The 15112-nt window shown below is 40.4% G+C and overlaps 1 long non-coding RNA gene across 1 annotated transcript in view; it reads right to left on the reverse strand.

Annotated features, from left to right (window-relative positions):
• Window positions 1–3650: 3650 nt before the first annotated feature.
• LOC116624007 overlaps window positions 3651–15112 on the reverse strand; it is a 182305-nt gene continuing 170843 nt past the window's right edge. Inside the window, exon 4 of the long non-coding RNA XR_004297812.1 lies at window positions 3651–3915. This is a non-coding gene — a long non-coding RNA (uncharacterized LOC116624007). The remainder of the gene's footprint in view (window positions 3916–15112) is intronic.

Below are 15112 nucleotides of genomic sequence, written 5' to 3' on the forward strand. Positions count from 1 at the left end.
CTATAATGTCCCCCAGGCCAGTTGAGGGAACAAAGATAGCAGCCAGATAATCATACCAGTGGAACACAGATTGTGCTCACCTGGCCTTAAGAAGAGGAAGTTTGGCAGCTTTAGGAACTTGACCTGATAGTGCTCACCACACATTGGCCAGGGGAGGCAGCACTATCTGCCATGAAGAGATGGACTTGGGGCAGGACATGCCAGACCAGGACCCCCATCTTCTCCCCTCTTTCCATGGAGCTTGTCCCATTTTAAGTACAGTGTGTTTCAACAGGACAACAAATTCCAATGAAGGTGGAGCAGTTTCCCTTCACCCAGTGGTGTGAAGTGGTTTATCCACGCTGGTGGGATATCTTATTGCAAATTCCAGTAGATAACACTTTTCCCAGATGTTATGGGGCTTGGTGTTCTCAGCAGCAAGGCACACTGATCCACAGTGAGATTTGGGGCAAGGGCTGTCTCCAATAATTTCTTTTCTTTTCTTTTCTTTTTTTTTTTGTCTCCAGTAATTTCTATACCCTAATGGTGTTGGGTGTCTCATCAGGCTGGCATATGGGTCTATAGGCCCTACCAATTAGTCATTCAAATGTATTAAAGCCTAGGACAATATTTTAGTTCACCCAGCCAAGCTGGTTTTACCTGTTAGTAATTTAATCTGCTGCTTTAATATTTCATTATTTATTTCTAATCTTGCTGCTTGTAGGTCATACAGATGGGAACTTCATTCGAAAATTTAGAGAAGCGCTCACTCTCCCCTGAAAAATCCTCACAGTGGCCACTTCCTTAAAATGTGTGCCCTTGGTACCTAGCTGGCCTCACTCAGCTCTGGAGTGAATATGTTAAAGGGAGAACAAAATAAAAGGAACTCTTCCAACACACACACACACACACACACACACACACACACACACACACACACACACATCTTCTCTTTCTGTAGTAAGAATGAAGGGTCAGAGAGGAACCAGAGAGATTACTGTTCATTTGTTTTGTTTCTTAAATTCCACACATGAGTGAAATCATATGGTTTGTCTTTGACTGACTTATTTCACTTAGCATTATACCTTCTAGATCCATCATGTTGTTGCAAATGGCAAGACTTCATTCTTTTTTATGGCTGAGTAACATTCCATTATATATATTTATATTTATATTATTTATATTTATATAATACACACACATACATACAGTGCATCTTCTTTATCCATTCATCTGTGGATGCACACTTGGGTTGCTTCCCTATCTTGGCTGTTGTAAATTATGCTGCAATAAACATAGGGGTACATGTATCTTTTTTAATTAGTGTTTTGTTTTCTTGGGGCAAATACCCAGTAGTGGAATTACTAGATCACATGTGATTCTATTTTTTAAGTTTTTGACAAATGAACACAGAAAAAAAAGACAAACAATAAAACAGACTCAAATATAGAGAACAAACTGGTGGTCCCCAGAGGGGAGGTGGGTGGGGTATAGGTGAAATAGATGAAGGGGATTAAGAGTACATTTATTGTGATGAGCACTGAGTAATGTATAGAAGTGTTCCATCATTATATGGTATACCTGAAACTAATATAACACTATATGCTAATTATACTTGTATCCAGGCAGGGTCTTGGGTGGGATGCATGGGGCAAGTATGGGACACAGTTATACTGTCAGAGTCCTGCAACCAAGTGTCTGATCTCCAGTCTTGGATCCAGACACCACGTCTTGTCAAGGAAGCTAGAGATGACTGAATCTAAAGACATGATGAGTCAATTACCTAAAACCATAACAAACTGATATAGTACACTGATGCCAATATCATTAATTAATGAGAAAGTAAACTCCAAGTAAGCCAGAATGTTCTCATTGTCCTGTCAATATACACTCTCATTGTCCTAAATAGGAACATCAAAAGTCAGGATATGACACTGGCATTGGACAGAGTACCTAACGGATCCACCTCCACTGTGGGACTATATACAGCTGGCTGTGAATCAGACACTCATGCAGGTTCCTTCCCCTTGGACTAAATGAGAGGGAACAGAGAATTCTAATTAATTTTCTAAACTTCAGGCAGTTCTGTCCTTGTTGCTTCACTCAGACTCTTCTAGAAAATACTGCTCATCAAGGCTGCTCACAATGTGTGAATTTTATTAGTTAAATCCTTCTGTTTCTAGGTTCTGGGATATTTTAATCTAATTCTCTATGAACTAACCTCAGGACTCTATCAGAATAGAAAAATATAATGCAGAGGAAAATAATCTATGTTTAAGTAGTAATTGTATTAATATATGTGAAAACAGAAGTTTCTTAAGAATGATTATTGGAGGGGCGCCTGGGTGGCTCAGTCGTTAAGCGTCTGCCTTCGGCTCAGGTCATGATCCCAGAGTCCTGGGATCGAGCCCCGCATTGGCCTCTCTGCTCAGCAGAAAGCCTGCTTCTCCCTCTCCCATTCCCCCTTCTTGTGTTCCCTCTCTCGCTGTATCTCTCTGTCAAATAAATAAATAAAATCTTTTTTAAAAAAAAAGAATAATTATTGGAAATCTAGTTTAAAAATAATGCATAAGTGAAAACGATAATGCAAAAGAGGACAACCAATAAAAGGATTCTCATAGGAAGAGAGAATGTTCTATACTTGCTTAAAATGGTTTTGGGGGGTTTTGTTGTTTGGGGATTTGGGGGGGGGTTTTGCCCAAATTTACAAACTCCAAAGCTCCTGCAAGGAGAACTTGCACCAGCCCCATCAACAAGTCTGAGAGACAATAACCTGACACGGTTTACAATGAGACCTCCTCCTTCCAGAGGAATCAGTGGATGCATTTTATCCTGTAAATTGATTAGAAGTTAACAGGCATGTGAAACCTAATGAAATATATAAACAGAAATCACTTTTAAAAAAAACTGCAAGGCAATAAAACCTGCAGAGAGTAATATGGGAGACATCTACATTACTCAATTCTCCCAGAAAAATAGTCAATAAATCATTAAATCATACAGATCATGGTCTGCCTAATGCTAAGTATTTGAATATTTATATCATTCATAGCAAATGATTGTTTGACATAACCCAATGGACATTTTGTACATTCTAGATACTGTATTATCATGCATATATCAGTGCACACTGGGGAGTGCCCTGGAATAAAAATCAATGCAGTGATGTGAAGTCATGCAGGGTGTCCACTACCTACCTCCAGAGCATGATTTCACAGCCTATGGAGAGATCACACATATGGAGCCCCAAGAGTTGTGCAATGTGGCAGTCTTAAAATATTTGCAACCCAACGAGAAAGAAAAATTTATTTCATAAAGATTGGTATATGGCCACATTATGAAAATAGAAAAAGAATTTCAAAGTCACCATTTTATTAATTGACTGATGCCAGCATGACTACTTGTGACAATCCACCTGGAACACCATGCATGTATCACTGATCCCAAATCACACAGGACAAGACACTGAGCTAGAAAAGAGTACCATAGAATCTATATCCTATCCGAAGACTCCTTGGCTTTCAATTATATTTTCCTGTAGACACAACTGTTTTGTATATTTCTGAAATATCTTTGTTCTCCCTTCCATCCATATTTATAACCTCTATAGCTCTATTTGTATTATTTATATGTCTTCCCAAATATTTTTAATGCCTTCAATTTAACATCACTGAAAGAGGCATTATTGTGCTTTGTGCTGCTTCCTGATCATTAATGAAGACATTACATTTTTAAAAAAGGTCCACCCTTGTTAAACACATTTTTGCAACTTCAAATTGTATAAAGCCTAAAATATGAGTAATTTGAAGACATCGCCACATATTATTATTCTTTGCTTACCATCTTTTAGCTCATTTTCAGTTCTTGAGGCTGAATTTTTCTGGTTTGATTTGAATCAATTTTGCCAGCAAAGTCTCACTGATGTTATATCAATTACTGTAAGAGGAGAATATAGGATGAGCACCGTACATAATCCTCTCTATTCAGCTCTGAATTTATTTATTCTAACAAGAATGCTATTTAGGGGTGTGTGTGTGTGTGTGTGTGTGTGTGTGTGTGTGTGTGTGTGTTGAGGGGGAGTGGTATTGGGAGATGGAGGGTGCTTTTTAAAAATACACAATTCACAAAAATAGATTTCCTATTCTGGGAGAGAGCAGAATTAAAGAAAGAAAGAAATGAGTTCTGGCTCTGATCATCACATGAACTGACAGAAGAGAAAAATGTGGACATTAGAACAGCATTCCCCTTAGACCTAGGTAAGCATGACCCTTGCTTCAGGGGGCCCAGTGCTTTGAGGCTCCTTTCTCAAAATTTTCTAATTTCAACTCTGGTCACACTGTGGTGCCTGGGACTGGCTGGAGTTGGCAGTGCCCTGGAGTAGAACACCCTGAGCCCTGACTGGGACCCACATGGGCCCCAGTCTCTGTTTCTCTCCTTTGGAGCATTCTGACATCTCCTTTGCACCTACCCCTCACTGCAGAGGGTCAGCCAGTTGCAGAGATGTGCTCAGGGATTGTAGAATATATGGGGTCATGCCAGGCCCCATGGCTGGATCTCATCCCAGGAAGGTGACTTGTTAAATTAGTTGTTCCCATTTGTGAGTTTAGTATTTCTTTCCACAGATTCATGAGAGACTGAATGAAAAGAATGGAGCTGACATGCTGATTTGGGGTGATGCAAATTGTTTATTATAGACAAGCATCTTGCAAAAGCAGTATTTGCTAGGGGTGGCATACTCTAGGGGGCACCCTATATGATAATGCTTGGATGACAGAAAGTCCCTGTTAGTCACAGAGAATTCTATACAAGTCATTGGAAATCCCATAGAGAAAACTTTTTTTTTCCACAAATTTTAAGGTAATCTGGTTACAGAGTATCTACACTTGATTTGAAATTATAACATGAAGTCCTGGCACTGACTGGTTATATAAAAAGGCTCCTATACATTTTCCTTTCTTTGAAGAAGTTTGGAAATGCCCAAGCAGTTGACACCTGATAAGCAAGTTCAAGTGTATATGTGTTTAGCATCTATAATAAGTTGACTTTAAAAGGAAATTAAAAGGACATTTTAAAGGACATTATCCTCAGTAATCTGGGTGAGCCTCATCCAAACAGTTGAAGGACCCTAAAAACAAAATGAAGATTTCCTTGACACAGAAGAAATTCTGCCTCTGAACTTCAGCAGGAGCCCATGCTTGAGGGTTTCCAGTTTGCCATCTACCCTATAGATTTTAGACTTAACAGTCCCCACAGCTACGTAGGTCAATTTCTTGAAATCTACCCATCCATCCATCCATCCTACTGGTTTTCTTTCTCTGATAGGAACCTCAGTGATACAGGTCAAATATATCCCTCCAAAATCTTCAAATACATTTTTTGACATTGAGTCTCCTTAGGCTAATGAGAAGGATGCCCTGCCTTTACTCAACCAGTCACTGTGCCTGGAGGAACTGGAACACACTGGTGGGTCACAGGCCCACCCTACAGCCAGGGGTTAAGGCATCTCCCTCAACAGCATGAACAGAAAATCAGGGAAAACAACTCAGCAAAGAAATTATGGATTCTTTTATAGAGGAAAGCGATGCTGGATAGGTATTTACACCAAAAGTCCAACAAAGAGAACTTACACACTTTCTGTGTGTCAAAACTGACACTAAGGGCACCTGGGTAGCTCAGTCAGTTAAGTGTCTGCCTTCGGCTCAGGTCATGATCCCAGGGTCCTGGGATCGAGCCCCATGTCGGGCTCCCTGCTCAGTGGGGAGTCTGCTTCTCCCTCTCCCTCTGTCTGCCTCTCTGCCTACTTGTGCTTTCTCTCTCTCTGTCAAATAAATAAATAAAATCTTAAAAAAAAAAAACTGACATTAATAGGTGCCAAGCAGATTCAGGTTGAACAAAACTTCTAAATATTTTGAGATATTACCAACCTGGATTATATGTTCTGGTAAGAGTCAAATTTTCCTCCTAGAATGCAGTTTACTCATGTATTAGAAAACTTACAGTGGATACACCAGAGTCTTTCAATGCATCCCTTGATTTTTTTTTTTTTTTTCAACAAACCGATATAGAGCCATGATGCCTGAAGTTTACCTGCAGTTTTGCTGACACTGTTCTTCAGCATCTGGCTTTATTTTCTATTTCCCTCATTGACACATTGACCTTTGCTGTCTCATATCTGCACTGTGTTTTCTCTTGCTCTTGAACCTGTGAGGACCAGCAGCTGGCAAATTAGCATTGTATTGGTGGGCTTGATTCTGTTCACAGTGGAGTTACAGTAGCTAGGAAATGAAGAATCTGGCTCAGGATAAGGGGGTGGGATTGGGAAATACAGCATGGCTGAGGATCCATCTGAACTTGACTTTGGCGTCATTACCGACCAAAATGTGGTGTAGTCTCAGAAATCAAGAGGCTTCCCAGGCACTGTGTTCCAGGGGTCAAGTTTTTGTTTTGTTTTGTTTTGTTTTTGTTTTGTTTTGTTTTTGGCTTCACTGGGATATCTTTTTTTTAATTTAATTTTATTTTATTATGTTATGTTAATCACCATACATTACATCATTAGTTTTTGATGTAGTGTTCCATGATTCATTGTTTGCGTATGACACCCAATGCTCCATTCAGTATGTGCAGGGGTCAAGTTTATCAAAGAGAGAGGTAGTAGGGCCAGAGTAACCGAAAGGCCCCAAGGCCTGAGTAGGAGCTTGGGTTTGGGTTGGACTCTGTCCAGTGGGTCAAATTGTCTATGGAAAAGGTGAAATATAGGCATTCTGGGTAAGATCAGAATGAACAAAGGTACCATTGAGAATAATCTCCTCCCATGTGGGATTGTGAGGTGCTCCGCCTGGCTGGAAAAGGGGGTATATTCTAAAACTGAGAGACAAGTATGGAAAGATAGGCTGGAGTCAAACCATGAAGGACTGGCTGTCACTCATAATAATACAGGCAAGGAAAGAGGGACAACCTTTTTAATCAAGAAAGGAACATGAGGAGATAGATGTTTTTTATATTGTTTGGAGTCTCTGTTAGAGAGACAGCCTGGAACCAGGAGGAGCTTGCAGAACATTCTAACAAATGCGGCTTGAAATCGAAACAAATAGTTGTTACCATTCATTTGGGATTTGTGCTACTTTACAATGCTCAAAGAATCCTTTCAAAAATATGGGATCATAATGGAAAAATAATGGGAAAATTGAAATATATTATGAAAGCATCAGAAACATGCACAGATTTTCAGCACAGTAATGCTAGTGCAGTTATTTGTATTGATTCCTCATTCAAACACAATTAAGCTTTGAAATCAACTGCATATGGATTCAGACAGTTGAAAATGATATATTTCTTCAGTACTTAATAGGTGTCCAAACTGGGTGTAGGAATGATAGAAAAATGGGTGAGTAAATTGTTCTATTTTACCGTTAGGCTAAATTAACTCTTTCTGGTTTCAGTTGTCTTTAGTTTGTACTCTTCTTCATAGTTTTCACTGCCTGTTCACTCTGTGAATCTCTGTGGATCTTCAAGCTATTCCATTTTACAGTTAAGAAAAATGAAGTTCAGAGATGGCAAGTCACTTATCTAACATACCATTTGCTCTTTAGCAGTAGAGCTCTAGGGAGCTTGGACCTCTCGGCACTGTTCAGTACAGAATGAGTTACTGGTCTGGGAGGTAACCATGAGCTCAGCAGGAGGGAAATCAAGAGGAAGATGAACAGATCATGAGGGATGGGCAATGAGCACCTAAGCTAAGGGGGAGCACCGAGCTGATCTAGGTTTGGAAATGGGCAGAACTGACTATTCAGACTCTGCCTATCCCCCCACCCCCCACATTCAGTATACTTTCCAGCCAGTACAGATAGCAAGCTGAAAATCCCCAGGGGTGGAAGCAGTTCCCCTTTGCTCTGGATACTCAGCACCAAGTCATGTTCAGATTTCCTGGATCAGTGCCACCCACCTGGAAGGAGGATGTGGCACCATCAGAGGAGCCCAGTGCAAGAGTGGGGCTGCCTCTTACCCCATTTGGTTGGGGAGGGTTGACATCAGCTTGCAAAGTACCAGACAGTTAGGGCTTCCACTATGCTTGTGTGGGTTAGAACCTGCAGCATGTCCAGCTGATGGCTGAATAGGCTAATATCCAATCTGTGTGCTTCTCCCCAAGCCGGGCTTGCCCTGCAGGGCTGTGTCCTCCCTTTTTCTAATGTGCATTAAGATGCCATCTGGGCTTAAAGTGACCATGATATAAGGTAATTCCTGTAAGAGGCCTGGCCATAGTCTACCATAGTCTACCATAGTACTGGACTCCAGTATGCCTCTATCTTGTGTATGTGTGTATGTGTTCTGTGAGCAAGAGAGAATAATCAGATGGGTAGAGCAAGGATTCAAATATATATATATATATATATATATATATATATAAACACACACACATTATCCTTTTAGAAAAAAAGTTTACTCATTTTAATGAAAAAATCTGAAAGTGTATATGGCGAAGTTATTTATATTACACAGAGACCCAGTGGGAAGACCAAGAGAAGAGGAAGAAGTAGCTCAGTGTATTTATCAACTTTCTTTCCATCCTGAGGTTGAGGTTACCAAAACATTATATAGGTTCTAGAATCTAAGATAATTATAGCTGGTTCTTCTACCTGCCCTTCTAAATCTGCCTACTCTATCTTTCTCACTCTTCTTGGTCACTTTGCACCAGCTAATTCTTAACTCTGGCATCATTCCTGGACACTGCTTAATGGATTCAATTTGGATTAATATCTCAGGCCTACAAAGCAGCTCCATTCCTTTCCTGAATCCAGCCTGTGCTCCCAGAACCCCTGCAAAAGACGGAGCACTGGCTCTGTCCTTCTGAGTGTAGGTGCTGACACTGAGCATTGTCCCACTGGAGGCAACTAGACTTGACCCAGATTAGATGTCTGAAGGTGTGTTTTGAGCAAACATTTTTTTTTTTTTTTATATTTGGAAAAATAGTAAGCTACCATCATGGGAATAAGATTACTAATATGGAAGGACAGCAACAGTAGGATATTTCAGAGGAAAAGCTCCCCATCAAACTAAAGCCCTCCCCTCATCACCTTACCTGTGAGATTTGGCCACCCATGTGTGTGGACTATGAATGGTAATTATTTGAATGAGTATGCACGGTTTGTGAGAGTCAATAAATGTCCACTCCGGTACACCTTGTCAGTTGCAATTTGCATCAAACCCTCCTTTCTCATCACAGGATGATCTAGGTTGAGAGGTAAGGAGAGGCTAAGGAATATCCAAGATTAATTAGCAAGTATTTGAATGGAAGATGCTGTGAGCCAAGGGCAAGAGGTACATGAATGGGAGTCAAGAAATCAATTGAGGGAAATCAACAAGACATGTAATTAAATGAAAGACAGACTTCAGGACAGATGCCTGGGACAGTCTGACTTAATTCTAGGGAATGATAGTCAGGCTTAAAGGTAAAATTAAAAGGGCAGAAAATAGATCTGCCCACTCACTTGTGCTTTGCCTTGCTAGACATGTGAGCTCAGGTGGTAATAACAGCAAAGTGACACCTGTTACCTCCCAGGTAGTTTTAAATGCTTTCTATACTTTAACTCTCATATCCTATAAGGGAGGTACCATTATTTTCCTCCCCATCTTAAAGACTGGAAAATTGTGGTATAAAGTGATTAAGTAAGTTTGTCTGGATCACCTCACAAGGAAATGGCATAGTTAGCATTTGGCTCCAAAGTGTATGATCTTAACTACTACACTACATTCCCCAATTAGGAGGCATGTCTTTCTCCTTTGAAAAGCATGAGAAATGTATCAGAGATAGAGAAAGCTAACAAAGTGAGAGTCCCAAAAAGCTGACACAAGGAAATGAAAGTAGACAGAAGTTAAACTTAACTATGGGTAATGTCTTGAGGGATACTGCCCCCTCCCACCCTTAAAATTTATTTTACCTGCTCTTTCTGCCTGGAGTAACTCCACTGATTCCTTGTCCAGGTGAAACCTCATCATCTCTGTGTTTTCTTTTACATTTTAGTTGGCCCCAACATGGATTATAAGGTTCAACCATCCTAATAGGATCTCCTTCCTCAAAGAAGGACCTGGCATCAAGAAAGAGAGATTCTAAAAGGGGTGGGCAGGGTACCAGAGAAGGCAGAAAGACCTGGAAGAAAAGGGGAGGATCCTAAAGTCTGTACAATAAAGAAAGTAGATGCTTTTTTTTTTAAATTGGAGTTATGACACTGAAATAAATTAACTTACATCCTGAAAAACATAGAATGAATCCCCAGATGGAGAAATAGTGGTATCTATGTTTGAAATGCAAAGGAGAAAGTATATGTTTGAGTGTAATGATTTTCCATAATTAGTATTGTTTTTCACCTTAAATACCAAGGGAATAGCCCCGCATCGGGCTCCCTGCTTTGTGGGAAGCCTGCTTCTTCCTCTCCCACTCTCCCTGCTTGTGTTCCCTCTCTCACTGTGTCTCTGTCAGATAAAAAAAAAAAAAAAAGATTAAAAAAATACCAAGGGAATTGGCAACATAAAGAGTAATAATGGATAAATACTATTGTTCTCCAGATTCTATGGGTCAGGAAACTGAAGTTCAGAGAGATTAAGTAACTTGCCCAAAGGCACTCAACGAGGGAGTGGCAGAGCCTAGGTGTGTACTCAGGCTGGATAATTCCAAAGTCCATCCTTTAAAGGTCTACACTATATTGCCCTTTATGTGAAACAGGTGGGCAAAATGCTGGCTAGGTGAAGCCCACAAACCGTGATTGGGACCATAGCACTTTACTTGGCTCAGGGTAAACTCAACACAATTAAAACAGAGCAACCCTTTTCAATTCAATGTATACCCATGTGTCTCAGCACTTCCTCCCATACTCCTGGGAAACAAATGTAAGACTCAGCCCTTAATACAGGAGACACTCAGCAACTCAGAGCATGGGAAGGGACACAGAAGCAGTATTACACAAAGCACACAACATCCAGAAGGTCTAAACAACCCCTCCAGTTTGAGGGTCAGGTAGAATTAGTGAGGAGGAGCACTTAACCTGGATCTAAAAGAACCTGTCAGGTGAAGGTGACCAGGGAAGGGCCATTTCTGGCAAAGGGAAATCAAACAAGGGTGCGCAGAACAGCCTGTAGCTGGGTGTGTGTGCAGGAATCACCACTCTGTCTGGCTAGAACATCGAGGCAAGAAGGAGGATAGGAGATGCAACTGAAGATTATATTTAAAATTCAATACAAATGAGCATACACAGGTGAGCGAAGCAAGGGTGTATAATAGAATGAAGAGAAGAGCAGATTCAGAGCCCAGCCCAAGCTGGGTAAGGGGAGAAGGCTTTATTCAGGTCAGAATTCAGATCAGTAGAGAAGCTAACAGTATGCAGTTTTATTCAATGCAAAAACTGTGGTCTCCAAGTGCAAGTGTCCTTCCATGGCTATTAGAAGAACCCCTGAAGAGTCACTCATGCAAAAAAATGCTTCATTGCCATTGTTATCAGGCTCATAAGTTTGCACAGCCAGATAAGTAGACACACGCTCCATTGCATCTTGTGAATACCATAGCTTTTGTTCAAGTATCACATTGAAATCCTAGGACTGTGTCATTTACCCTACCATATATTTTTTACTCAATTTAAAAATACAACACAAAAGATATGCATAATGGCAAAGCAATGACTCCCAAAGACTGCAATTTAGTTTAAAAATGGAAATTGGGAGGTACCCAATGTTTTCAGTTGATATCCACCATATGAAATGTGAAATACATAATAATTTTGAATTAAATATTCACAAATTGAAAGTTTTGTAGATTATTCTTTTTTCCCTCACCCGGGTGAAGTAAAAATCAATAAACTCACACCCTTTTGTTAGATGATTTGGGAAATATATGCCAAGCAGAAAATACTTATTTTTGTCTCCAAGGACTTCATAGCTTCCTTGGAAAGGTGAGTCTTACACTACGGACCTGTAAGTCGTAGCTCTGTATTGATGGATAGAAAGTGTAGTCACCAGTTTCACAGAGTTAAATACTTACGGGGCAAATAGATACTTCTAAAATGCTTTAAAAATAGCTTTATTCAATAAAGAGTTTTCCCTGAATGTATTTTTTGAGTGTCTGGTATGTCCTAGATACTGTGGAAACAGAGGAGACTAAGAATGGTTTCTGCCCTTAACAGTCTATCAAGTTAAAAAAAAAAAAAAGACACAACAATTCAAGTACCACATAAAGCCACATATAACAGAGGGATGAACCATGTGCTGTAGTAACACAAAGGAAGGGAGAACTACCTCTCTCTTTACCATGTATGATTTTATTACTCAGAAAAACCCTTCCACTAAGAGTAATGCCAGGAAACTCCTGCCTAGCTTTTGCTGCCATGATCACAAAATTCATACAAGAGAAGTAACCCCGCTGACTATATTTGAATGAACAACATACCCAGTACTTGTCATTAATTTTAGCCTAAGATGTATTAGAGGGTAAAAATCATGTCCAGTTTCAATTTAATTCCTGAATAATTCTGATGACCATTAGACATGATGATTTATCTACGCATAAAAGCACACAACAAAATCAAAGCCCAGATTTTTGAGACTTAGAGTCTTGTGGTTGTGAAAATCCAGGTGAAGAATAGTGGGACGCAAGCAAGGTAGCCAGGGTGCAAAATTTAGAGAAGTGTTCACTCTCCCCTGAACAATCCTGACAGTGGGCACCTCCTTAAAAATGTGTGCCCTTGGTACCTAGCTGGCCTCACTCAGCCCTGGAGTGAATATTTTCAAGGGAGAACAAAATAAAAGGAAATGTTGTTAAAAGAAGCTATAGCAGCTGGAGAAATGGACCCAGACCATCCATTTTAGAAAGGCCTTTCTGCATGCCACATTGCCCCCTTTAGAATAGCACCACAATAAGCCTGGGTGATTTCCTGTTGCAGACACAGGCTCAGAAAACATACTGGGTCTCTTTCTTCTTTTGACTAAGCCTGGTCAAAGTCACCCTTGACCAAGTCCTTGACTTAGCTACTATAATCATTGAAGGCTACCACAAAACTGATTAGATCAGAGCTACTTTTGAGTGAATCTTTCCATACTCTGATTTAAAATGCACTTGGGATTTATTTTAATCAGATATGGTAACACACGCAGACACATGAAGGAGTAAGTTTTTACATCATAGATCTTAGAAACAGGAGGTACAGCATGCCATGCAGGGCACCAGCATTGGTCAGAAGGCAGAAGTAGCAAGACGAACATATAGGAAAGAGGCTTTACGGTGGTTTTTCCTAGGTAGAAATGGGCAAGGCAGGGTAAGCAGGTTACACCGACTTAGGATGGGCAAGTTTGAGTAATTTCAGCAGGTTCCAGCACATCAGGGCAGCCTCTGGTTATCTGATACCTGGCCCTGGGGTGATTAGGGCAGAGGATAGTGGCTCCAGGGTGAGAGCTTGATAAAGAAAGTATGAACTCTGGATTGGTTGGTTTGCATATGAAAGGCACACTTCCTGAGAGCAAGTTGATTGCTATCTCTAGGATGAGTATCCTTGAGAGGGAAGTCTGTCCCTTCTAGTGTCAGCAAGATTCCAGGAAGTCAAAGCATCAGAATAAAAGACATGCTTAATATATACCCATATTTTAATAGTCACTGTCCAGTAAATTTCTAGAATTCCCAAGGCCTGTAAGAGAGCTAAGCTTTCTTCTCTTTCTTAGAAATGATGTGGAAGTATCTATGCAGCCAAGTTTAGAAAAATGTACAATATCCCTGCAGGAACTATAATCAGCAGGCCTTGGCTTCCCAGAGTTTTCAATCCAGCATTATTCACAATTCTGAAACTCTTTTTAAAAAATACACAGAAAGAAAGCTCTTACTGGACTCTAGGTACACATTTTTAACATTTACACTAACTCAACACCCTAGGGTTTTAATCACCAAAAAGCTTATACAAAAGGTGCAAAAATCACGGGCTTCTTTCTATGTTATGTTTGTGAAAGAGATGGAAAGACAAAGTGTTCAATGCAAGGAAGAGCTATGAAGACAACACTCAGGTTCCTGCAGCAGCTGGACACCAGGTTGCTGATGTGAACACTGGGCTTCCAGATGAAATTAAATGTGTCAGAAATCCCTTCACAGATAATACAGGTGGCCACATCTTCAGCCCCACTATGTGAGGTACATGGTGAGATTATTTAGTGCTAGGAAAACTGCCAGCTGAGGAGAAAACTGAAGAAAAGAGCAACTTACAATTATCAGGGTGCTGGAGGATCTGACTAACCAGAAAGGCCTAGAAGAAGGAGGTTTTGTTCAGCTTGTGTTAACAATGTTGAAAGTGTGAGAAATGGAAATGAGCTTAGTTTCAAGATATTTGAAAGGTGCAAACATCAAAGGGACATAATTAGAAGCAAGTGTTTAGAGTGAAAAAAATGATGAGAGATTCATGGCTGATAATCGGGAATTGACTTCAGGTCTGCTATCTCTCCGAAGCTACAGAGACGGTCTGCCTGCACAATCCCTTCTCCTTCCCAGGAGATCTCCCTGACAATATCAGCATTCTTATTTGTAAACATTACCTGAGAAACAGCCCATTCTCAGTATGGCCGATATCCAACTCAGTGTATCAATGCTATGGGTTGAATTGCATCCTCCAAAAAAAGATACATTGAATCCTAACCCCTAGAACCTCAAAATGTGACTTCATTTAAAAATAGGTCATTGCAGATGTTTAGTTAAGATGAGGTAGTACTGAAACAAGGGTGGACTCCTAATCCATTATGACTGGTACCCTTAGAAGAAAATGGCCACGTGAAGACACAGAAACACAGGACAAGGCCATATGATGGTGAAGCCAGAGGTTGGAGTGATACAGCTAAAGCCAAGGAACACCAAGGGATTATGGGCAAACCACCGGAAACTATGAAGAGGAAAGAAAGGCTCCTTCTACAGGTTTCAGAGGGTGCATGGCCCTGTGAACACTTTGATTTCAGACTTCTAGGCTCCAGAACTGTGACACAATAAACTTCTGTTGTTCTAAGGCACTCAGTTTTAGTACTTGGTTATGGCAGCCCTAGGAAACTAATACACAGGCTCTAATTACTGACCAGAAGTCTTATAGTACATCCTCAAACCTTAATTTTAAACACTGAATCCAAT

The sequence above is a fragment of the Phoca vitulina genome, unplaced genomic scaffold (assembly GCF_004348235.1).
Source record: "Phoca vitulina isolate PV1807 unplaced genomic scaffold, GSC_HSeal_1.0 scaffold63, whole genome shotgun sequence".
Classification (NCBI taxonomy): Eukaryota; Metazoa; Chordata; class Mammalia; order Carnivora; family Phocidae; genus Phoca; species Phoca vitulina.